The sequence below is a fragment of the Amblyomma mixtum genome, chromosome 6 (assembly GCF_055824585.1).
Source record: "Amblyomma mixtum isolate Tamu chromosome 6, ASM5582458v1, whole genome shotgun sequence".
NCBI lineage: Eukaryota > Metazoa > Arthropoda > Arachnida > Ixodida > Ixodidae > Amblyomma > Amblyomma mixtum.
In genome coordinates this window covers 87,137,632-87,162,369 of record NC_143017.1, presented here as the reverse complement: position 1 = coordinate 87,162,369, position 24,738 = coordinate 87,137,632, and the positions used below count along the sequence as shown (strand labels likewise).

Here is a 24,738-nt window from a genome sequence, read left to right as displayed (position 1 = left end):
TCGACTCTTGTCAGGTCTTTTCTTGCATATGAGTGCTTCTAAAACCCTCTATTACAAGCTCGGAAAGAGGCGGGCACTGACATTTTCTTGGCAGAATCATCTATGATTCTAAGGTAAGCATTTTTTACTTGGCGACCGTTTATTCTGTTACTTTTCATGTGTTAGAATAAGTTTTGGTCGAGTAAAAAAAATTTCAAATAAGCATAGCTTTGAGATCAAAACTATTTTCAGTTAATGCTACGAAATCAATACCTGCTTTCCTTTCACACCTCAGTAATTGCGGAAAATGTGCGCTTTTGCTGCTTTATCGACTCCAATGCCATAACACTGGACTCTACTGCCATAATGCCATAACAACTTTGCCAGCATACACAAACAAATGCCAACAAGGCTGCGGCAGTAATCAGCAAAAAAATATATCCTGCACTTTTCATGTTTATATCCTTTTATATTTCCAAGAAGTAGAGAGAAAAACACTATACTATAGGCATTCTATAGGTCAGAACCACAGAATTTCATACACGAGTTTAGGAGGGATTCAGCGCGGTATTCCAGTTGACCAAAACAAAGACGATGCCAGCCACCATGTGCTTATATTGGACATTTCTTCCATCCAAGGCAATCAGCAGGTTTCAAACGAGTGGAAGCCCAACACACATGACGCGAACACACTCATAACACTTTCAGAATGAGATGTGCCGATTGTTCATAGCGTATTATTTCCAAAACCAACTACCCGGCTGCAACCGCTTTGCTTATAAATCGCATACAAGCATACGACAGTCCGTAGCTCGACCTCTTCTGCTTACCACTTATTTCTCAATATGAGTCGATGACCGATTTACCTCAGCGGATGTCACCACCATTATACGATTACGCCATCTCTTTGCACACTTTGGCTTCAGTTCGAGCTAACTGGTCGCTCCAAATCACTTTTTTATGAATGAAGACGCCGTATACAGAGCCCGCAAGGCTTGCTTAGAGCGAGAGGGGCACAATCGAACGAAGAAATCTTTTCTTGCTGCAGCTGCTGGCTTAGACCTACAATGCACATCACAACGCAGCTGTACTTATGATAATTATCATTAGATGGTGCTTTCTTCGCTCCGTGAAGCAATTCACGGTACTTCATACTATAGGTTTAGGTACATGAACGACAGTCAATGCATCACTTGGACCAAACCTAGCGCAGAACAGTTAACTTGTGCAGGTAGGGAAGTTCTCAAGCTCTGCAGTTTCGTGTGGTCAGTATATCGGCTCTCCTACGTCGCAGGCCACTGGTATAACTGAATCCCGGAGAGTCAACATTTCATGGGCATGGGAAAGCTTCCTAAAGGAAATGTACTGCCTTCTGGACCCCAAACATAGATGTCAGCAATCCGCGTTCATAAAGTATTAGGTAAAGGAAAGCAGCATGAACTCACCTCAATTATCTTCCACGCAGGGGGTTACTGTCTGCCCAACCATCGACTTTGGTCTAGCCTTCAAGCAGAACGGCGTCTCCTCAAAAGTGCGGACGCAGTCAGTTGACGCCCTCCACGGAGCTGCACACGGCGGCGCTCTATCAGCCGAGTCGCACAGCGGAAGGACCGTCGCCGAACAAACCCACACGGTATACACATACATTCTGCTATACGGCGCACGCCTGGCATGCGGCGAGGCCCATTCGAATGTGCTGGCGTGCGCACCAGCACGACCACGCTGCAGCGGCAACGGCGCGGAGAGAAGAAAGGGCCGGCTATTAACATAACGTTCGAACACTTTTCGAATATTTGCAGCTCCCCTTGGGTTCGGGGAGATAGCACCTCCAACTTTTTTTTCTTTCCTATCCTCGTCATCCTTTCCCGTATCTCGGTCGTCGCGCTGCACACATGCGGCTCCAGTGCTGCGGCTGCAGCCGCCCTTGGCGCCGAGCGCATACTCATAAAGAGGGACATTAAACGTCCGCGCGGCCGCCGTGAGACGCACTGGCGAGCCATCATTGTCTCTCCATTTAGGGCCCATCGTCTGACGGCAACGGCGGCGGCGGCAAACCCTTGGGCGGCGCACAAGCCACGGGGCGTCCTGCGAGAGCCCAACTCGACATGAGGACCTCCTGGAACGCGGCGCCGGCGCCAACCCGTTTGTGCGTTCCCGCATCTCCCCACCAGTCATCGGGAGACGAGAGCCGAGGAGACCCCACGCAACTTGCCCGGACTACTGAAATCTGCGATAATAATTCAGTACGTATATCGGTTAAGACACGCGTTTAATAGCGACTTCAGTGCGCGAAATATCTGTGGAGCTCGAGATGTTGCTTTATGCATCCCTGAGGCGCAGCGATGATAGGACATCCTGGTGTATTGCGAACGTCAGCTCACTCAGCCTCCTGGATAACACTAGTGGGTAGTGCGTCTCCGCCTGTACGGCACAGGTTGCTTGCGTAGAGGCGCGGTTTGTTTCACTGGATCATTACCGGGGCGGAGCTTTCCTGCTCATCTTCTGCAGTTGAGTCATGTGAGTGCGCTGAAAGGTAACTTTTTTTCGTCGGTTTTTAAAGTGCCCACGCCTGTGCCTGTGGTTTGCAAAGTGAAAATTCACGAATAAAAGTCGAAACGCGTACCGACGTGCAAGGAATGCTTATCTATTAGCGATAATGCACTTCTGTGTGGCCGCGAACACGTACACTTATGGACAAAAATTTGCGCGACGCGCGCTCGCAGAAAAACTTATATTTCATCACAGTCAGGCAAAGCAGACCAATGAAAATCCTAACTGTATGAGGATATATGCGTGCTCCATCCGAGTGAGAAACATTTCTTTTTTTTCCTCGAATTCATATCCTGCAGTTTTGTCCATGATTGTAAAGTTGTCGCTGCTGCCGCAGATTTTTAAAAGTGCTTGTCTTCTTGCCACTCTAATTACTATTTCGTTTTGCCGTTTTCAATATGGCAGTAAGTATTCACAAGTACTTCTAGGTCCCGAGCGTTGCATGGTACCTTTAAAGAGACATTAGCACAGCTTGAGCCACTATTACGTCTCAACTCGCATATATACGTGGTCAATATTTCCTACAGCCATGGTTTGCAAATGACGTAAGTCAAATAGCATCAAGAACACTCATGACCGTCTAAGGTGAGCAGTAAAATGACGCATTGAAGAAAACAAAATGTCTGTACACATGCACAAGCTGCATGGCATATAGCTGCGCACAAGTTATTTAGATATTTATTTCATGTACAGCTTTAATGAACTAAGCCGAACCCACATTATATAGCAACTCAGCTTCAAACGTGCTGTAGGCTGCCCAGTTAGCGCTCTCTAAGCTAGATTTCGGCTACAACTGAGCAATGGCAACGCGAACCGCGTTTGGTGCGTCAATGGCGGCGATTGCCTGTGTAGTCTTCTTGCTTCGTCCTTCGTCTTCTTCACGCTGTACCCCCCCCCCCCCCCCCCCCCAATGATGAACCTCAATAATTGAGTCATATAAACTAAATATAGTACAGCGGCACCTGACGCCGCATAGAAGCAGTGCACTGCATTCATACTGTGCACTAGGAAATAGTAGGGCAAAACGCGATACAAAGTTCCAAATCGCCGCCATTATTTTTTGTTCACAGATATAAAAAAAAAAATACTGCTGTATTATTGACTGCTGTCCTGGCATCACGCTCATCAAATAAAAAAATTCCAGCTGGATAGGAACACAGTGAATATCAATTAAATTAAAACTTTAAAAATGCTGTATTTTGCCGCACTCCATTGGGCAAATTGAGGCAGTGCATAGGAGAAAAACAATACGCCCTTCCAAAATCACCGTATTATTGATGCTTACAATAAATGTGCACGAAGATGGCTGCACAGACATCTACACATTATTTTCGACCTTAATCGAAAGACCAAATCCTGCACTGTTTTATTCCATAGTCTCTACAGTCTACGTGCGTATTACGAGTACTACCGCTGCGAATGTTTCGAATTTTCTGCGTTCACCGCAAACTTTTCCCTTTCAGTGCCACAGTTGTTCCTTCTTCGCTCAGCCGTGTTCAATGTGCATGCGATTTGGTTCCATTCGTAGCGCGTAAACACGAGCTTTTTAATGTGAACGTACGCTAGACCAAACACAGCTTGCTGCATTGTCATAGATTGTTGAACTAATAGCTCTACACGCCAGCCCGGCAGAGTGCGACGCTGAGGTTCAAAATAATTTTTGTATGGTTTCTGCTCGTGCTTTCAATATTCTGTCACTTTCTCTACTGTTCTGTGTTGGGCGCTTTTGGTAACAGCGAAACGCTGATGGCACCAACGCTGCTTCCATCTCTCCAGAGTTTCTCCGTGTTTTCTGCGCACTAGTTGGCAAAAAGTGCATTCGTGTCGTACATGCAGACCATTCTGGAGAGTGGTAAAACACTTGTAGAGCTTTAGGGCAAGCACTAAACCATTACATTTCTTTAGGCCCATCACAACACCACAACGTCCCGTTTTGCCCGAAGTGTACCCTCCTGCGAAAATAACCGCACCTTAATAAACCTAAGCCAAAACATTCTTAAAATTTGCATAACAGAGGACCAATAACCAAATGTAATAATGTAACATTCGCGTTAATCGAGAACGCCATATTGACTAACCTGAACCGCTCTGAAAAATCTGGCATGCAGAATTCCGCATCTTTCTGACCGCTTTCTGGTTCACTAAAGCTTACTTCGCAATTTTTTCTCTGCTTAGAAGGAGCAAACCTGGAAAACGTTAAGGCATCCTTTAGTGGGCATGCGGTGGGTCATAGCCTGTATACCAAGTTAATTTCTTGGCTAATTTAATAGTTAACGGGCTCTAATTAACAAAACGTCGCGTTCCGCCTGATGTCGAAGTTTTGTTACACTCTCCTCTGTGTCTCGTGCGAATAAGTAGACCATAATACTATGTTCTGTACTAAAACGCAGGTTTTATAGCCTTTTAATACCGAAAGGCTTTAAAATGTTGACGCTCGCGAAGACGGAGCTCGCTATGACGAAGCTTGTACTTAACCGGGAAAAATAGCCTTCAAGGTACATTTGCGATAAATGATAAAATGTGAGTATTGTGCTATCGCACACTCGTTTTGACTTAATATTACAAATACCTAGTGAACATAGGGAGTTCTCGCGCTCATGACTGCACGGGCGTTATGACGTTGGAATGCAGCCATTCAAAGTACCGTTGTTGTTTCCATCCTCTGCATTTCTTAACTGGAGCCGCAATGCCGTTATGCTCGAGAATCAAAATAATGATAGGCGTTCGGGCCAAGCGTTGCGTTATAGTCAAAGGTCTTCCAAAAAAATTTTCCTTTACTTTAACTGAGTGTGTGTCAGTTATTTATCTGTGTTAATCCTACGTCATATCGCGTTTCTGGTATACTCACCTCCAACTGAGAGCAATGGTGCCCATTGTGCGCCGTTTTGATCTACATATTTCAATCAAGATTTCAACACTAGAAAATGGTCGCATTATATACAATACTAACATTCAAGTGCTAAGTTTAATTTTTAATAAAAGAGAATGATCGCGCCACCGTCTACAGAAACCACTCCATACGCCGTATCTGCAAAATCCCTGCATGAGATGAACGAAACAAATCAATAGAGGCCAATTGCAACGACATTCTAAGCACATCTAGAAGTTTTTCGGTTTCAGCCAAGTGACAGCGTTCATGCAAACAAAAGAAAAACGTAACCGTGGTTTTCCCTAGAAATGCTTGGAATGTTATGTTGGTGAAAAATAGCGCAAGAAGCAAGCTATTGAAAATTCGATAAAGAATGAAGCAGCTTTCGTTCCTTTGTCGCGCCAACAGCCCTTCTTTATATGCCGCTCACAACTGTGGCAGAACACTGTTTCAAACAGAAATGTATCTGAAAGGCAAAAGAGGCAAATATTTTCAAATTTCTCTTAATTCACCTGCGGTGACGTACTTGACCATGCTGAGAGCAGACAACCGCATAAATACTGTGCGCGAATACTACAAATGCAATCTATAAGAGCATTATATGGACCAAAAACAAACCGTAATAACAGCAAAGCTGAAACATTACTAGAATTCAGCTTCAATTTAAATAGTAATTTACAGCACAAATGGAATGGAAATGCGGGCAAGTAGCAATTTCCACCCGTGGTCTCAAGCTCTCTCTCTGTCCAGCCACACCTACGTGAAGGTCATAAACTGTGCGTTGTGGCTCCTGTGCAGCGTACACGAGTAAAAAGCACCCAAAAGTCCGCGGAACCAAAGAAGGCACTGCAGAAATAGGTCGCTTATACTCGGCAGCACCTGCGCCAAACACCCAACATTAGGTAGAAGATTATAAAGGACCGTACCATGGACTGAATGGAATTGCGCGTGGACTTAAGCACCATCATCCATGGCGCACCAGTTACCCGTACCCAACAAACTACCTATCCAAGTGTTCTCGAATTCATGACTAAAACTAAATATGTACCGTGTGAATGTTGCGATGTTAGTTGTCACACCACACAGATATTCCAACAGTCGCAATGCCGAAATAAAGACTGCCTGCCAAACACGGGGCCCTCTCTGTTTCGTTAGGCAATTACGTGTCTTGAAGTATGTGAGGTAGGACAACCTTCGGTTGGCAAAAAATTAGCCACAAGCGGACGAAGCACGCTCCGCAAGATATTGCGTAAAATAAAGCATACTTGGTTGGGATGATGCGCTTTGAAACGATACATATTGTCACGTAGTGGTGACTGCAGTCCGAAGAACAGGAAAACAGCGAGAAATGAAACTTTATTTGGGCTGACTTGCGCCCGCACGGAACTGAATCACTTGGCGGCGGCGTAGCAACAAGCATGCTCGGCGGTCGTCGAACAGAATGCCGGCCGCTCTCGGCCATGCTCTTTTTAAAGCTTATAACGAACTTTCGAGATAAAGCTTGGAAAGTTACTCGAACATTCTGGAACAACGTAGAATCGGCTCCGCCTGGATGCGATCAATCGAGGTAAATCTAGGCGCGCCTTGCATCACAACACAAAACGATAAAGCGGCGTGCCGGCAGCTTGAAGAATGAACAAACAAACACTGCAAACATTATCGGGAATATGTCAAAAAATGTCGACACAAGCAACACAAGTCAAGCTCGAATATAACAAATGCACATAAAAGCAAAGTATAGAAACTGCACAAAAGTTTTTGTATATGATGAAACACATTCGAAAGCAACAATTCGAATTCGCTGCTCTCACGCTTGCCCCATATCAACTTCAGTCGAAACAAGTGACGGCAAGCTCGCAGCTATATAGTCTGTTCTCAAAATACATTGAAGGCTTTCGACGCTTTTTAAAGCGCATTTATGTTTTATTGGGGTATGGCAGTGGAATGAACAATGAACAAAATGATATGCACGCTGTAATGAGCGGATGTATTCCCCAAGTTTGCAGATGAATTCAACTTGAGTAGTAAAGTTCTAGCCTTCCTTGTGGTGTCTTAAAAGAAAGAGAAAGGTTCTGTAACTATAAATGTTTTTTTTACTGAAAAGTAACATTTATTTTTATTTTGTACTTGCAGTGGCATGTTATCAAAATCTTTGTCGTTGTAGTTTCAAAGGGAACAATCTATACAACTAAATGTGCTGAGTGGCTTCTTGAATTCTTTCGTTTTATTAGTCGGCCTTCAATGCGTTACTTCTAGTTACAGTGACCAAAATTTAAGGGAAAACAATTCAAGCAGCGAAACAAAATTTACTCTGTGTTCAGTCATGGCCGTCGAAGATCAGGCCGTAATGTGGATGTGGTAGTTTTGTTTATATAAAAACCTGGAACTGAGAAATTATTCTTTTCAAAATCTCTTGAGAATATATATTTAAGCCAGTGCTTACAGAATAACACATTCGAATTTTATATTGGCATGAAAGACGTGTTGCCTACTGATGAGCTGTTTGTGCACGTTTCGGAAATTTCTTTTGACTGAGTAGGCGCACTAATCCTTTATCATGCTCATGAGTGATATAAAAACTGTCCGTATAATACCGCCGCCTTTTCCATAGTGCCGAAAAGTCGCAGCACAGCTAAGACAAAGACACAACGAAGGAACGGGTTTCCTTCAATGTATCTTCGTTTTATTTGAACTGCGATTTTTCTGCACTACAGATCGGAACCAACTAGCTCAGGCTGCTCTGCTATTTCATAACAATCCGTTCACTATCGCAGATATGGCTGCATATCGCTTTCCATATTTTCCGTGGCTCGTGCAACGCCATGGACTTGACTTCTTTGATTCGTTGTATTGCCTGTGCCTTGTCGGACGCCTAGCAGCAGTTTCCTGGAAAGGCAGGATTAGATGACATGCTCTTCAGAAACGCTGCAACCAACGTTGGTTGCAAGACAATACAACCTGGCCAGCGACGGAAACGGACGTGGATTCCGTGCATTGCGAACCGTAGATTGACTGAAGCATAACGGTCTACCAACATGGCATCGTCTAAGGCCCTTGAGTGCAATAAGTGCAGTGCAGTTGTTAGACTGCTTATGACAAACTCAGCATTGTGGTGTCCCCTCATGACTCATTCTGTGAGTGTACAATTTCGACGCACCAGGCCTGCGACTGAGTCTTAGCAACACCGTATCCAGGCTTTCATGCATGCTGATTTCTCCCCCTTCAAGTTCTTTTACCAAATGTAATATTTTGAAAACAGTTGTTTTGTCCGCACAATTTCCGAGCAGCTATATCTTGATACGTAATTCCCTGAAAGCATGTAAAAAAGAAACTTTGACCCCCAATGAATAGGAAACCTAGCGCGCCGTCTTGTATCCAATAAGAACACTAAATGCCGCTTGCCCTAATGGATGAACCGACAGAATACTCGTTCAGTACTCGTACAACTGCCATAATAGGAGCCTCCGTGAGCCCCTGCTTTGTGCACTCCGCTACAAATCAGCCGATGATTGTTTCTAGCTAACAGTACGAGAATTGTGAGCGTTTAATTCAATACCACGCGCATTTATTATCGCTTGATCTGAAACAGACATGAATGAGGGTTAGCGGGAAAACTTCAGGTTGCAACTTCGCTTCATAGCGGACAGTAAACAAATGCTGCATTTATGTTTTTTAGCTTAGTTTTGTTACTATTTGTAAAAAGCAGAAAGTCAGGTAGTCTTCTCGAGCTTATGTTGAAATGTATGGCAATAATGGCTTTTAAATATTGCCATGCAATTCGCTTTCTCTACCGAGCACAGTGGTTCTCTTATACTAGACAAACCTAGAAATTCATAAAATATCTGTAGCCAGGCAAGGCGTCTTTATGATCTATTGTATGGACGGCGATGAGATATTTTTCCACAGCCGTACAGATAGCATTTCTACCAGACCTTTCACATCAAACTCATATGCAGTGTTTTATGCAGTAACAGCTTCTACTGTTACTTTTTTGATGTTCAGGCAGGAGTCAAGTTCTTCAACTAACACACCATCGCAAGCAAACCTGGTATTTGTACTCTACACTGACTATATAAATAGCCACCAAAAATTATATAACTTTTCTGATCGACTTTTTCCCACATTCGCACTAAAGGACACATTTGTGTAGTATTTATAAGATTCAGAGAACGTTTTCTGGTCGAATGAAGTGAGTGTTAGATAGTTTTTATTCCTTCACATTCGATCTGCTTTTGTATATACTTACAAGTTGGCTACTTTAACGAGGTCTTCCTCCCGTACTGGTAATTCGAAGCTAAGTTTGTAATCATACCCTAAAATTTTGGACAAACGCACTTTTGAGCAGGAAACAGTTCATGGACGCACTTTTTTCATATAATGTAAAGTTTCATCATAACAATCAATATATCCACAGATCACTCCACGCCAGTCTTAACTGTTCGATGCGATCGAGGGAAACAATTTAAAAGAAAGGTTTTGTTACATATCAGTAGACACACATCATATACAGATAGTTACATATCAGTAGATAGACCAGTACCTTCAATATTTCCTTTAAAAGTATGTTACAACTTTCCAGTTTTCCAAAATTTTCTCCCAGGATGTCGAATATGTCAAAGTCTAGCACATCCGCAAGAAATCTTGTTACATGTTTCGGCAAGATGTGGAACGCATGCTTCAGACGTGATCCTACGTGACACCTAGACCAGACGTGACACCTGGCTAAAGGCCATGTAAATCACAATTATTCAACCATTAACCAGCTATGAGACCAATAATGCACAACTTACGTGTTGCGTTTTCCTGTATGTAGCTTAAGGCATCTTCGAGCAGCGCTAAATGACCTAGGCGAGCTACAACAGACAAAACGCAATGCTATTCTTGCTTGTCCTGGCCATTTCGCGCTGTCCGAAGATGCTAACCGCACACCGATTCACCCACTATTGGGTTGTGCTGATGTAGCGCAAGCAGTCGCTTTTTTCCTGGCAATCCTGCGCACTTTCTTTAGTGCTCCACAACTCAGCTGTGGTGCGTCGTGCTGTCATTATCTTTATTAGCACGTATCAGTGTCGACACTTGAAAAAATTTATTTTTGAGTATGCTCCACAATGCATGTACATCCTCGCGTTCCACTAAATCTTTAAAAACGTCGTAATATGCACCCAAAAAAATATTTTATCATTTGTACGGGCTTCCTGATATCTGTAAATGAGCCGCTCAGTACAACCTGCAATTTTTATGCTCTATAGATTTACCTCAAAAAGAAGGTCATAGTCGCTAATGCCTGGAACTACTCGCAATTGTGGAAGAGTTCGTGAATAAAAAATCTAAATTATTAGTTCCACACATTGACCAGGTCCAACCGTGGCAGCGCGCAAAGCATACCTTCGGTTGATGCACTTTTAGCACTCGAAGCAGGCTGTAGATGGACACAAGCGACCTCAAGAAAGTTTAAATTACCTTCTTTTGTAATGTAGTCCATTATCATATTTTCTGTTGGCTCACTCAGCCTACGAAAAACTTACCTGGTGAGCGGTAAAATAAACAAATAAACTGCTTTTTCTTTTCAAAGTCTAGCCGGCCCTGAGGTTCAGTGGTTATGGCGCTCAGCTGCTGACCCGAAAGACACGGGTTCATGCCGGTCACGGCGATCGCATTTCGATGGAGGCGAAATGCAAGATGTTTGTGTACTGTGCTTTATCGGTACACTTTAAAGATCCCCGAGTGGTGGAAATTTCCCGGAGCCCTGCATTACGGCGTCCCTCATAGCCTGCGAGGTGTCTCGAGACGTTAAACCTCGTACAATCAAAACCAAACTTACAAGGTCTGTTGAAGTCTCAGACTACCTCGCTTTTGTCAACATTTATTTCAATCCCATTGTCGACGACAAAAAGAATGCCTCCTTCAGGACAGTTTTAATTCTTCCCGTAACAAGCGTAGTTGTAAAGGAAGTTTTCATTGTCGCTGATAGTTTATCAAACCAAGATTGCGATCCGAGCACCCCAAAGAGCCAAGTCAAGTCAAGGAGAAAAGCGAACTCGTATTTTCTGTTCCCAATAGTTCTACACTTTACAATGAAGAGCGAAAAACAATACCAGCCCGCCGTCTTTTGTCCGTCGGCGCTCATTTTTGGCCAAGCGGCGCAACAAATATACACTTGACATGATTTAGATGCGCCGTATCATGTTTTAGATCTATTTTGTCGTTTCCTCTTTCCTTTTCACATTGCAGTCCTGCGTTTTTTTTTTCATTCTTACACTCCCGGAAAAATCATGCGATATACTTATCTTCCATTCTTTAAGTCTCTTCGCGTTTCGCAGAACAACTGGTTTATATTTGCAGGACGAGAAGTAAGCAATAATTGATCGAAGTCTGTCTTCAGTAAACATCTCTACGTGATGTGCCTTTTAATTCCAATACTGACACACTTCAAAGTGAATCAGCATAGTTCTAACGCTGTTTTTTAGCTGTTCATTATGACTGTAGAATCTTTATCTTCAATATCCTAATATCCTAGAAAACTCCGTTGCATCGTCTGCTACACTTTTCAATGTCACCTACTTTCTGTTCAGTAGAGTGTAGCGTATAGCCCTCTGCGCTTCCCAGCTTTTCTTTCACTTTAACACTGAACTGTGCATTTCGTCTGTCTCAGCTGTCACCGGTTCAAGATTCGTTATCCGTGCATACAGGCTTCCCACGGTGGATTTGTTTTTGAGCTTGTTATTCTTCAACGGCGGTCACGTTGTTTTCTAACTCCTCGCGACCACTTAAAATCTGTTACAGGGCTCTGTCTTCAGGGCCTAGGTCTAATTCTGCATCTCCGCAAAAAAGCAGCAGTACACAATAAAATGCAAAGCGGGGAAATAACAGATAGTGGTGCCGTTTTCGGCTGAAGCGTCCACGGCGGAACGAATGGCAGCTGAAGCTTCCTACGAGCACAGGAGGTGCAACTGGCAGAGCATTTACAGAGTGCGTACGATAAAAATCGTTGAAACTAACTTGCAGCAAGAACGCGCGTGTGAATGGCACAGGTACTGCCGTGACGGTTACACTCCCCGACCAGTGAGTGAAGTTTCGCGCCTCTGGTAGGCTGCACTCGGTCTTAAGATCTTTCCACGGTTTGCCAGCTGGAAACGGGCAGCCTACAAATGCAGCAACGGTGCACATCCCGTGACCTTTGTCGTTGTCATTAGACTCGATGGGTCCCCAGGGCGGGCAGGTGAACGAAGATTCACCGTCGGACGATGGATATACTGATAAGCTGTAAAGTTGACTGTCCGGAAAAAAGTTGGCTGGCGGAAGAAGGAAGCACAAACTGCAACAAGAAGAGCGATTGCGCGAACGGCAAAGCCATGCCCGTGCAAGGCCCTTTGTCTTCGACTTCAATCAATTCTTCCACTTGAAATGTTTTTTTAAATACCGGGCTAAACCAACACCCAAGTCTGATTTATGCTCAGAAATGCAGTCTGCAGTTTGAGAGCACACAAAGCTAAAGGAACCGCTTGGAAACGACTTGATGCTATGTATTTATAATAGAACAGTATTATTAATTAACTGCTGGTTGTTCAAAGCGTCTTAACGCTTTTTTAAAGCTGTGGATGCGTTCCAAAAGTAAGGTTTAGAAGTCAAAGTCCATAACCCAGGTATTGACGAAACGTTTTATTATCATCATTCTATGAAGCACTACAAAAACTATCGATGTCCTGCGCCAATGACCGCTGTAATGTCGAATTTTTCTGCCGTGTACTCATACAGGCAGGCATCTCTAACACTGACGCGTAAGTTCTGTACAGCGAGATAATAATAATATATCAGAAAAAAAAAGAAATATCAGCCTCGATCAATATTTTCTTTGTTTAAGGTGCTATTTATAGCTTGGTTACATAGGTAACAAGTAAACCATTTGCGCATTCTATATCCCCTATGAGACACCGTACGGTAATGGTAAATTATTTTGCTTAGAGAAATAACACAAATATGAATTATGAAAGTTCTTGAATGGCCAAATTTCTGCCTTTATTTGAACAAAATAATCCTGGCCAGTTTTCATCTTGCAATTCTCAAAAAAAATGAACCAGGGAAATGAAGGCCTCTGAGTATAAGCACTCGTGGTCCAACGGTGTTATTTCTGCATACTTTTGAGCGCGCTCAGCACACACATTGACCGTTTGTCGCTCATGATGGTAAGCACGAACTTTTAACGTATTGAAATCAATACGGTGCGTAAACTTCACCCAGCAGCTGTTTGCCAAGAACTCGACATTCATAAAACATTGTCGCTTGCTTGAACAAATTATCACGAAGGAGCCGAAGACACTAGTCCATTATTTTGGTTCTGCGCAGCTATATGTAGAAACAAGAGAATGTCTTCGGCAGCGTTATTATGTATGCCGATATCAAGCACTTGACTTCAGAGCAAAACCCTTACTAGCGCAAATTATTTAATTAATGGAGGCATGTTATCTGGCAACCACATTCACATTGCCCAGAGCGTTGTATCCCTGTCCGGCAGGCCTTCAGAGTTGAAAACAGTAAGACCGCAGGCGAGTGACGGCCTTGCGTGCTTTGCGAATTTGGAGACAAACTGCCGCTAGCAAGGTAAACAACTTACCAGCGCTCACTACAACAGCATCTTATAAGAGAAGTGGTGGTGCAAAAACAGCGATTTCACAAAGAAAATTGTGTCTAAAGGGCATCCGTTCACCTGCATTTAACACATGTGAGAACGTACCAAAGCTCGGAACGAGTAAAGAGGCCTGTTAGTGGCATACCCTTATTAATCTACACAGATTACCCGCAGTAATCGCTTTTCTGACTTTTCTGACTTAGATGCCGACTTGATCAAAGCAGACTAGAATTTTGAGCAGAACTGTAGAAGGAGTCTCGACACAGTGGCACTGCCATTGCTAAGGATTTTTTCGTGCATTCTATTCATAACGTACTCGGTCAGGATGATCACGCATTCAACCACAGTACAATGTGCTATCATGTAAGTAGGAAATTCTAACTCCTTTCAAGCAGATATTCTAGCACTAAAGACTCTTCCGTAATTTTTTTAAAGACCCGAGTGTCTTCCCTGCACTCGAGACCATGGGCTATTCACGCCTTCCCAACAGGCTTTTCATATAAGAAAGGCTCTTCAAAAGTACGGAAGACAGCTCACTAAACTTAAACATACCTTCACACTTTTGGTCGCCGTTGCGCAATTACCTGAAGTTGCAGCTGGTTTCAGAACTAGTTAATACGTGGTTATAGATTTCCAAACTTTATTTCACGTAAACTGTTTGTACATGTGTGGACCTAACATGACTGAGTGGGAAATAATGCCCTCATGATGTTGGAAAATGGCCTGTCTAGTAAACGCTCTTCAGAAATGGCAGCTATCGTGTTTCTTTGCTTGATATTTCAAGTTTCCTAAAATTTTCCAAAAAAGGTCAGTTGGCACCAGTTCTCTTCGTTTCCCCAGGATGTTCCGGAGTAGTATGCTGTTGAAGATTCTTGTAACAAAATAGTGTTTGCAAGTCGTCATTCATGTACAACATGGAAGGATGTGTGTTTTTTTATCAGAACTTAGATTCCAGTCTTTGTTGATGAAGATTTGTCTGAACACAGGCCGTATGAGCACTTACTTGGTCCGCAACACTAGTCGATTCAGCCAGTCCCCTTTTCAATTCGTTGTCGGTGTCGTGCATAATTCAACCGCCCCTGCGGCTTTACTGCAGCACTAGTCACCACAGCGTAGATTTTGCATCGTCATCGCAGCAAGGACGGAAAGAAAAGAACCGAAGAACGCGCAAGAAAGGACTCGTATTCTCTTCCTGCCGCGTTTATGAAGGGCGGGCGCGCTGAAACAAAGGCAGTAAAGACCTCTGGGAGAGGCGAACACCCGTCACTGTCCCCAGCATCTTCATTGTCTATGCGCCTCGAACAACAGCGCGCTGCCCGAAGACATGTGTGCCGCCAATCGCCAGATGAGATGGTACGGGACGCTCGATAAAACTCTGGTCTGTGGGGACACCCGCCCCCGAGGTCCTTGTTCGTCCCTATGCGGCCGTCCACTTAGGAAGATTCTCATTGTGCGGACGGCCAGTATGGCCAGCGCCGTACGTTTATGCTCCTGTCGTCCCTGCTCCATGCATGGACTCCACGCAATCCCAGAGAGGAGATCGCATTCATATCTTGATGAATAAGCTCTTGGAGGAGTGAGGCGTACGAATCTACAGCCCAGTCGCCATTGTCCGATTCAGGCATACTTTCAAAAATATTGGATAAAATAACGGCTATTCAGTTCCTTATGACCGTCACGGTTTTATTTCAGCTTCCGCTTGCAATACAAAGGCTAAGAGAATTCGGTTTCACTTCAAAATGCGACAGTTGCTTCAGAATTCCAGTATTGGTTCCTCGTCAGTTTATTCCACAATGGTATTCGTTAAATAAACTTTATTGACCGTGTCCCTGTCGAAAGTTTACTGTAGCGTGACACTTCGTATTACCAATTTTCAACTAGTTGACTAATTTCTGCTTAGAACTGAAGGCCTGAGCTGTGCGGGACTTTGCAAATGGTACTGAACGAATAGCAAATATGGCAGCATGAAAAAACAAGCTTTTGCAGGCATTCGCTTGACATCAGGTCGCAAACGATAGGGGCCACAAAGAAGTACCTTTACGAATCGTAATAACCATGTCTTTGCCCTGCTTCTATCCCCCACAAATAATTTAGCTGTGCGGTTTGCATGTGATAAGGCGCTTTCTCTACATGCTACTAAAACAGCACCTTGGTCATAAGAATTGTGTTGAGTATTTACTGGACATACTTTCAAAGAAATGCCTCCACATAGGAGGAATCTGAACACAGCTTCGATTTCTTTCTGCTTGTTTTCTGTGCGCCTTCCTTCAGTCCTCGTCCAAGTTCACGCTGTTCTTCAGGAAAATGTCATACCAACTCGCCCAAGCATCCGTTTTAACGAAATACGGCCTTATTCACTCCCGCACTAGCGATAGAAGCAAGCAAAACAGGAATATGAAAATAGTATGTCAACGAATTTCAAACAAATATTTCACGAGCCACCGCGAAGGCCCAGTAGTGGTTTTATGGTGTTTGGCTGCTGACCCGAAAGACGCAGGCTAAATTCAGTCGAGGCGGCCGCGTTTCAATAGAGGTGAAATGCTAGAATCTCGTGTGCTGTGGAATGTTAGTGAACGTTAGAGAATCTCCGATGGCCGAAATTTAGCGGAGACTCCACTACGGCATCCCTCACAGCCTAAGTCGCTTTGGGACGTCAAACCCCGTAAAGCAAATCTTTCACGATTAAGTTAGTCGTTTTACAGAAAATACAGAAAAGTATGAGAAACTATCTCAAACAGCGGAAATTTCAACGCGTTGCATTGCTTCCAAGAAAGGCCGAGTTTACCTCGTAAAACCATAGCTATACACCTTAGTGGTGCCTTTATCTCTACTCCAGATAGAAGCTCGCAGAAGTCGCCAAGTTCAAAAAAAAAAAAGGAAGACAGATTGTTTGTCAGTCGTCTATCTGTATGCGCCTCGCGTAAAGAAACGGTTTCCGTTTTTCCCACTGAAGTCTTCTTCCTCTCCGAGGCACGGCTGAAACAACCGCTGTTATCGGCGTCAAAGAACGCCGACTGCTCATAGTGAGGCGCCTAGAGGTGAAACGCTTTGTTGGCGGTAGTTCGCTTTTGCACACGCTGCGTTGAAGATTTAATTTCGTGCATGCGCTAAGCGTACGAATGTGCTTCACATGCATTCGCTTGGCTGGAGAAAAAAAAATGGAATTCATGTCAACTGACCAATGAGTTCGCCTGAAGTGGTGAAAAGCCATCGTAACAAAGCCTGTGAATACCTGCTTGTGAATAGATCAAGCTGAACCAGCATTGTGAGTGTAAGCATGTTCAATAACTACACTTGATAGTACTTCCACACCGGTATCCACGGTTGTCAACTGTCGCTATTCGCGGAGCGATTTTTAAGGCCAAGAAAAACGCCACGAGCGAGATTAAGGCACCCATTAAAACAGTCCAACAGTGGCGACGTTCAAACTATGTACCTCTTAATGTCATTGGACTAAGAAGGGTTTAAATTGTTACTTACTACGGCTCACCCCTCCCCACCTAGGAGTATAATGTACTCCGTATACGAGAAGGCGCTTTTCAAGCAACTTATTTCTCAGTAATAACGTAGATAGTTTAAAGATTAAGTTGTCGTAGCCAGATAACATACTAAAGCAACCGAATATTGGCCAGCATCTAAAGGTTGTACGCCATGGAGTGAAGACGACCCTGGCTACAAATTTCGAAGCGATAGGTCCAGCTATAGAATGATTGTATTCTGCCTTAACCGATTCAACGCTCGCATTTTGAAACATTCAAGTCACTCATGCGAGCACTTGCAACCAGGATCAATCCGGCGCTCTCTGATTGAAGCTAACAAATGACAATGGTCGTTCAACAAAAAGCACCGGAAACTCGGTGCCGACTGATTGTGGGTTAACCTGTTACGTTATTTCTGTTTTCCTCTACAATAATGCCCATTCTAGAGATGTAGGTACTTGAATGAATAAATATTGAAGCTTCACAAGCTTCACAATTGTCTCAGCGCGTTCGAGGAGTAATGCAACCAGTAGGTGTAAATCACGTAACTACTGACAAAAGTACAGTTATTTTTTCGTGGATGTTGGCTTTAGACAAAGCGTGGGTACTTGAGCTTAAAAGAAAAAGCATGGTCTAGCTTTTTATTGAGAATCGGGATCTAGGCTAGTTGGCTTATTTGTAGCAATAGCAAAAACAGTCCAACATTCGAGGGCGAAGGAACGGACAACACATGCCATTTCTTACTTCCGCATTTCATGTGCGCGAGAAAACAACTCGGTTCATTTGTAATAGCTTCGTCAGTATGGAGCTAAAGTGACTCTTCATAGTTTTTCTACAAAGATCACGTACGCGCCGGTCACTTTCTCTAATAAGCACGGCGAGAACAAAAAGCCAAAGGCAAAGAAAAACACTCCATCAACCAAGCATGTTCACGCTAGTGTACGGCATGCATGGCTGCATTCTTTGCTTATATCTCCACGCAAGTGTTTGGCATTGCGGAGACGAATATCGTTTGAGCAGCCTAACTAAAGTTAAGCACATAAAACCTTAATGTGAAAGCTCATTCGTGAAAGCAAACAAACCTTTTTTTACCTAGCAACGCGGGCAGCAAAAACAAAGAGAACGGGAGAGGGACGTAAAGGCAGGGTCAGTGACCCGGGCTGACTCTTCAGTGGGGGCTTGAAAGGTGAGGCTAGGTGGGCGCGCGGACATAGCGCACAATCATAATCGTCATCATGATTGTGCGCTACTAATACCTAAATATCCTGCTGTAAATACATGCCTGTACTGGACTCAAATACTAAAATGTGCAGATTACCTCAATGTTTCAAATTTGATCGCGATGATTCTTGCAGTGCGTTCTAACGAAGAACTATTTTTGTGTGAGCACGCCGTGATGGGACACAGTAGCTACGGTGTTTCGCTGCTGTTCAGGAGGCTGTATTTTGGTGCACGCAAGATTCGAAATTTCCAAGCGGCGTGTGGTATCAATGCGCGTTGAAAAATCCCAAGTGGTCCGAATTATCTCGGAACTTCTATTACAGCGTGTCTCATTGCGCACTTGACCCTTTGCAGCGTTAAACTTGACGTATCGTACAATACCGTGCCATATCGCCGCTTATGCACCCGACACAACGTTTCCAAGCAGCAAATCTTATCTATCAACATGCACTCCTGTTTTCCGCGTACGAATATCCACATAAAGAAGGCACGTTATGAAAGCGGCACGCACAAAGCATCGGGCTCGTGACACATTAGTGGACATCGGAAAGCAGCAAAACGATTCTGTGAAAGTTGTTTGATCGCTGGTGAAAATCCTCTTTCTCAGAGAAAAACTGTCAGAAATAGGTTATTTCAGTATCATGTTATCACACCGCGAAGAAGCACATGGCTCATTACTCAACTTTTATTTGTATAATTCATTTATAATGTAACTCCGCAACTGATTTGTACTAATTTGTAAAAGTCATCCTGGTTTCAGTGGCGTGTTTCAGTGTCGTGATAAAGCTCTTGCGTTTGTCATTTCCTTTGCACACAAATTATCTCTGCGCTGTTCAGTGCCAAATTATTTTGAGCAACAAAGTAGAAAGCACTTGCCGCGATCTCTGAGCAGGGACGTGGGTTTACTTGAACGTTAAAACACCGTTCTCACGCACCTGCGTTACATCTTGAACTGTCGTCCACCCCAAAAATATAATGTTTAAAAGCTACGAGTCCACGAAGAGTAATACGCAAATAACATAATAGTGAAACTCGTCAGAGCACGATACTACCTTCACGAACACTATTCGTAATAAAGAGTGCAGCAAGCTTACCTTCCGCACACTTTTATTACTGTTTTTTTGGCATACGCTACGACAAGCAAACAGTGGAAGGTCGTCTCATGATTAGAGACAGCAATTTAAGCCTAAATCGCCCTCTCTATAGGTTTTCTTTGTTATGGCTAAAATAGAAAGGAACGGTTGTTTTCGTGCAAACCAAAGGTACGATGAGTGGTCACGTTTAGTTTACAATTCACAGAACAGCAGCACCTTTTGGAGCCTCCTTCGATTGCAAATGCTGCCAAATTGATGCCACACTTTTGAATACTGTTAATGTGTTAAACAAAAAGACACATTTTATCTCTAATAGCGGCGTTCTGTTGCGTAATGCCTTATACGAATTTCTGCATGGTAATGCAGGTAGGAAAGACAAACCAGCTGAAAGCGAAAAAGCCAATTTCCGGTCCATGTGATAAGTCTTGTGGGCCACTTCAGGTAGGCACTTAACGCTCAAAGCATGACATCACGTCCGGGCTCGCGAATTTGTCAGACAAGGACGGCTGTAAAGAAAAAGAGACTTTTTAGCCTGGTGGTTTCCCAGGCTTCTGTATTCCTCTCCAATACCCGCGTCGTCCTTTGCAGGCTTATCACAAAAGGTTCGCCGTCACGGCAACGCTCTTTTCTCTTCCCCACGTTTCAAACTCTAAAAGTCGAGCACACACTCCCACAGCCTTACCTACAACAAGTATTATGCCATTACTGGGCCAGCCGGCTGCATCCCCTATTTTGTAACTCGGAGATGTCCTCGTCTGTAAATCAATGTCAGCCGTTATCGTCTAAGCAAAGATTTGTCTTCGACGCCGCTTAAAAGTGATAAATGCACAACCTACCAGGATGCAGTAGCCGTCGCCTAAACTCCGTTTATCTCCTTCATGCGTCTGTTTCGTAATTCCCAAACTTATCAACTAAAGAAGTCGACCAATCCAATGTGACGCTGTCTTGGTGGTACCAGGTCACTCCCAACAAGGTTCTGGCTTCTGCGTTTTTCAACTACTTTTTGTTTTACCTGTCTAAATCTTCGCAGGAACACCGGCTCGAAATCCCAGAGTGTTTCTTGTTTCCAGAGAGTGTTTCCAGAGTTTCTTGTTGACGGTAGAGAAAGGAAATATGCGAAGCTCCGTAATTCCGTAAGTATAACCCCGAAGAGGAAAATCGTGACCCTCGTTTGTGCGAGAAACATCCAGAAATTTAGATATGTAAGCAGTATGAAGTACACATCGGTGTCCTTATATAAATCCCACAAATCAGGTTAGGTGATTTCTTGCGTAGAATTTTCACTGCAATCATTACATTTCGCTCAAAATCAGCTGCTACCATGTCAGACGTTCTTCTAACGTCAAAGCTCAGTGTCTTGATGCCTTCTAGTGGTAGTTATTGTTACCCTGACGTCTTTGAAGTTTCTGTGCTTACCGTGCCAATGCATCCCAACGCTGTTAAACAAGCGCACTGCATTCATCCATCCTTCGATACTCGTGGGCCAACAGCCCCAGTCATCGTAGTTACCATCGCAATAATCTTTGAATTAACTCATTATTTAGCTCAAGATCCTTCAAAATACAGATTTTTTTTTTCACGTGTAATATCACATAAACTCCTTTCTTTCGCGACCCTTCCCTAATTGTGAGCCTTTGCGCCCACAATCGCCATGCGATGTGTTTTTATTGCGCTAGTTATTAAAGTGCGTATTGTATAGCGATAAGCGTCCATACCTTCTAGCGTTTGCATATTAGCATTAATATGTTGCATATGATCGCTTCCCGAAGGCGATTTCTGCAGAGCGTTCACATTTTCAATGTAATTACAGGCATGGAACTACTCTTGATCTCTTAAACTTTTTTTGATAAATACAGTCCAGATAAGAATGAAACCGCCATGTTTCATGGAGTGCTGACATGCACACGTTAGCCTGGCCAACGTTGGTTTGTGGCAGGAATATTCTTCTTTTTTTAACCGTGAAAAAGTAAAAAAAAAACAGCGTTATGAGCCAAGGATGGAAACTGTGCATTAAAACGCCACTATTTTGGATCGCTTCTTACTGTTCACTACGCAGGCAGTTTGCAAGAAATGAAACTAATACTTTTTTGCTCTTGTTGTTTCAGGCAATGCCGAACGACTCCACTGTGACGTCCCAAGGGAGAGACTGGATTTGGGAACGCGGAACCATGACAACTGCAGGCCAGCTATGTCCTGTGGCGTAAAAGGATGACATCACCACAATCTCCGAAGAAGTATAGTCACCTCGAGTTAGAAGAAATTAACTATATCCTAACACATTTTCCCCACGCGAGCTAAATGCAATCAATTAAAAGCAACGCTTACGTTGCTCACACCTCTAAGTTAAGAAAAAGCTCAAAAAGCCATGGTATTACCATTGGCTACACCTCCTTGGACGACTCGACGTCCAATCCGAGACCAAGGGTCTGCGTACGATCACTTCCAGAGGCGCTGTCCCAAAATATACGCCAAACAGTCGAGCAGGGTGTGAAACCTATGCACAGATAGGAAACGCTATATAAAGTAACCGAGTCTCCTAGGAGAACTCACTATAACACACGATCGTTCTTGATGGCGTGTAGAGTTGGCGGCAGCGCAGTCTTTTTACGTTTGCACTATGCAGCCCTGGATAGAGGCCTCCAGGCGCACTCATTTCCAAGATCTCTTAGCTTTCGCGCCGGAAAATGGTCTCGGAAGTACTTTTTCCTCTTCTGTCCAGAGGCTGGCTTCCTGAGTAGCTGGCTTGGCGCCGTGGAGATGGCGGTCCCCCGAGGCAACAGGCATATATGCACCCCCTCCCCCTCTCGGAAACTCGTTTCCCTGCTGCCAAGCTTAGGGCAGAAGCACCCAAGCGTCCGTGGTCCAATGGCAGCAGCCGGTGTAATTGGTTGCGGCTGGCATTGTTTCCACGGCAGAAAATGGCGCCCGCTTCCACCTATTGGACGGGGAGGTCTCTGTTCGCCAGTGTAGAGGACCACGCTTTTTTCGAAAAAGCCTGCTTCAAGGCTGAATTATGGGCACCGCGTTGAGTTCCCAGGGTTTCTAAAAGAAGCCCTGACTGAACGAAAAGACGCAGAAAAGAATATAAAAGCGCAATGACTCTTGGAAGCATGTAGGTGCCCAGCGGAGATGCGGTCCGGAGGGTCGTAAGGAGATCTGGAAGGAGAGGCTCCATTGGACGTGAACGAACTGGTGATTGGTCTTTGCACATCTTAACGACACTTTAAACATGGAGCTAGCGAAGGGCACTTCAGTAATATGATGTGTCTTTATTTCTTTTTTCTCAAGCGAAGTTTTCCTTTGAGCCTCTACAAAAGTTATTAGCTACTACCAGACACCCGTCCAGCCAATAGAGTCCACCTTAAGTCCAATGAAAGAAAACAAAATCGCGCTCAGGGTTGTCACGTTCAGTTGGTGACATGTGGATCCATGTTTGTGACGGATAAAACTGAGCTTGCATTAGTGGAACTCACGCGGTGTACATGACAGTAAGTTGGCACCTCTTCTGAGCTGCTTAGCGCCGAACACTCAGGGTTTTGCGTCAGCGGCAGCACACCAACAAGGGCAGCATATGTATTCCAGAGGTGAGCGTTCCTTAACATGTTTTCCTTGTAATCGTTACAGAACCATAGAACATGGTCAAGAAGTTATGTGACGTATTCGGCCCATCTGTCTTGCAATTCGTAACTGAAGCTGGCCTGATATTTGTGCTCCATTAACTCGCCGAACGGTTTTCAAGGGGAAACGTTCAGCGTCTCAAATTAAACTCCCACACTCTTTCAGTTCAGAATCGTCCAGCGATCGCGAACGAAATTCGTAGTATTCGTAAGCTGTTTGCTAGCTTGCAAGCGAAACGCAGTCCTCCGTATTAGTGAGAGCCCTAGTAGTTTTATGCGCTTTAGGCACAAGTGAGGATAATTTTCTTTCGCGGCTGCCGCCATTCTCCCCACACGTAGATACCTGCTGCAAGCTTAAGTCACAAAAACAAATTAGTGATAACATTGTATTAATTCTTTCTGTTCTAACGCGCGATCGATATCATTGCGGAATTTCACGGCACATCTGAGCAGCGCAGAATCGTAATTGGCACGAACACAGATGCCAGCTCGTGAATTTTGTTACGCGTAATTACGAAGTTTGTATCATGCCTTAAAATGAAGAAAGTTGGTAGCAGTAAGTGTAATTTTACCCTAGTATAATGCATCCTAAGAAGCATATCTTTTACATAAATCAATTACTCTCCTATATTTGCGAGAAGAAAATTACTTTTCATTTCCTTTAACGCGCAGGTTGCCATTATATCGCATTGTAATTCATCTGACCATTTTACAAGCCCGGTAGATTATTGGGTTTGTATATCACCAAATAGTGCTATTGCTGCTAGGATAATAACGATGCATTGTTTGAGTACATCAATAGTCGCTTGATATTGGATGGCCAAAGATTACTCCAAAAACAACATCAGATCGTGTATGCGTAACGTGCACGCTAACATAACTCCCCGTCGGAGAGTCTCAATGTTTGCAGCCCAAATTTAAAGGCTGTAACTTTAGCACTTACAAATGATTCGCTTCCAAATTCTAGTATGTTCTGTTGCTCCTCTGTGTGCAAAAAAAGGCATCAGCATCTGAACACGTAACACACGAGAAATTCTGTGAATGAACCCCCGTGAAGCATTTCAGATAAAGTTTGTCAAGGAAAAACAGCGCTAAGTTAACATACCGTACCCGCGTAATAAGAAATGCAAATACCACTTCGGGCTATTCGTTACTAAATAAGTGAAGCATTTCCCTCACTTTTCTTCATTTTCTTGTATATATACACCGTTTGCTGTGGTGAAGCCATGTTCCTGTACAGACGTTGAAACCAGGGGCACATCTGAGGAGCGCAAGTTACATAACATTACCCTTTAGTTCCTGT

At 43.8% G+C, this 24,738-nt stretch overlaps 1 long non-coding RNA gene across 3 annotated transcripts; it reads left to right on the top strand.

The window, feature by feature from the left end:
* On the top strand, positions 1–23,980 carry LOC149339609 (uncharacterized). 3 transcript variants are annotated; one of them, XR_016283537.1, is made up of 6 exons: positions 1–113; positions 1,445–1,612; positions 1,998–2,222; positions 20,185–20,259; positions 20,849–20,943; positions 21,924–23,980. It is a non-coding gene; the product is annotated as an uncharacterized LOC149339609 (long non-coding RNA). The 3 variants fall into 3 exon arrangements; XR_016283536.1 differs by lacking the exons at positions 1–113; positions 1,445–1,612 and having other exon boundaries at positions 1,707–2,222; XR_016283538.1 differs by lacking the exons at positions 1–113; positions 1,445–1,612; positions 20,185–20,259; positions 20,849–20,943 and having other exon boundaries at positions 1,715–2,222.
* The last annotated feature ends 758 nt before the right edge of the window (positions 23,981–24,738 follow it).